This window comes from Colias croceus, chromosome 19, assembly GCF_905220415.1.
Source record: "Colias croceus chromosome 19, ilColCroc2.1".
Taxonomy (NCBI): domain Eukaryota; kingdom Metazoa; phylum Arthropoda; class Insecta; order Lepidoptera; family Pieridae; genus Colias; species Colias croceus.
In genome coordinates, this window is record NC_059555.1 from 7188763 (window position 1) to 7190467 (window position 1705).

The following is a 1705-nucleotide window of genomic DNA, read 5'->3' on the forward strand; positions in this document are numbered from 1 at the left end:
TTTTTGAACTCGTATTTATTTTTAAATTGTAATTTGTCGATTTTTATAGTTAATACATAGTATTATATTATCTGCGATGAATACCTACTATGGATCCTTGTCCTCTTGTGGGGTATGGGCACAGGGTATGGGGTAGATAGATGAGTACATATTTGTTTTACAGGTCGATTTCTTAACGGGTAAATACGTGATGAGCTTTTTTGCCCTGTCTGAATGATGCAACAGGTCTCAAAAATTGTAACACGAGTATTTTTTTATGTTTAGTATTAAAAATACATAAAAACAAAAAAGTAAGCAGTTTTTTAGTGTAATATCAACATTGACACACAGAAACATTTATACGTTTACACATAACTATGTATTTAAAAATCTATGGTTTACCTGTGAAATAAATAAATATTCTGGATCCTGGTACACTAGGAAAAGGACTTCACTAATCACTTCATTTGTGTTCAATTCTCCTCAACTTAACATTGCCTTAGTATAAAAACCCACGAGTAACTGAATAACATACATTAAACAATATCAAAATTTTCCATTAATCAATTATGTACCTGTACCGCGAAATAAAAATACTCATTAGTCATTTCCAGGTCCGTACTTCGTCACCGGGCGATGGAGCGGGGATTTAGTCCATCGTCCGGTGAGATGAGGCGGCGTGAGACGTGTTCCGCTCACGCCGCCCCATGAGGTCAGAGCTGGCGGGCTCATAGTTTGTGTTGGCCTGGAGACGGGCAGCTGCTGATGGGGTCACGGACGAAATCTACATATACCCGTGGCCCCGTCGTTGATGCGGCTTGACGGAATACAGTGGAGTTTTGGTCGGTAGGAATCCGACATAACCCACGGCCCTATCCCCAGAAGCCGTGGGTATCTATGCAAGATTTCCCCACTTAAAAAAAAAAAAAAAAAAGGTCCGTACTTCGTAACCTAACCTTGAGAATTAAGATGTGTCCGAGGGTGTTGATTAGAGAATAGAGGCCCTATAATACATGTTAAATTAATATAAAAGTAGCTTCAATTCACAGTTTCTTTCGTGTAGTAGATTTGGTGTTGAATCCAGACTATAATCCATATTTTGTTATTGTCGAAATTAAAAAAGCTTTTATAGTTTTTACGGGTATGCTAATTATATTTCTTTATATGGGGGGACGGCGCGTACGCAGTCCCCACTACCAAAAATTACGCGTCCGAGTTATCCACATTAGGGATAATCACAGAGGTCAACCCCGCCGCAGTGCAATGGAGGGGCCTCACTCTGGGGGAACCGCCTTCCTGATCACGGTGTCCCCTACGCCAGGTAAGTATGATTTCGCCAAGTACCCCAGACTACTTACGCGTTTTAAAATACATTTCAATAGCGCGAGTTAAAGTACTACTGGCGCCATCTATGATTTTAACACGCTTATATTAGCTTCATCTGTATGTTTGTAATTACTCTTGTTTAATTCTTAACTGACAGATTTAATTCAAATTTTGTACCCTATTATGAAAATGGAATAATTTCATGAGTTTATCTTATTATTATGAATAATAAAAATAAACATTGTTTTAAATAAAATAAACGATGACACACATTGGTATGATCTTAGGGTATGATTAATAAATCATTATTTTAATTAATATTCCGGGCCTCTTTTTGTAATAATCCGGACCTGATTGTTTCCTTACATGTATTATGCACAGGTTAATAAAATTATAAGGT

The 1705-nt window shown here is 37.4% G+C and overlaps 1 non-coding gene across 1 annotated transcript; it reads right to left on the bottom strand.

The window, feature by feature from the left end:
* Window positions 1–1146: 1146 nt before the first annotated feature.
* Window positions 1147–1308, bottom strand: LOC123700604. The gene has a single exon (XR_006752630.1). It is a non-coding gene; the product is annotated as a U1 spliceosomal RNA (small nuclear RNA).
* Window positions 1309–1705: the final 397 nt, after the last annotated feature.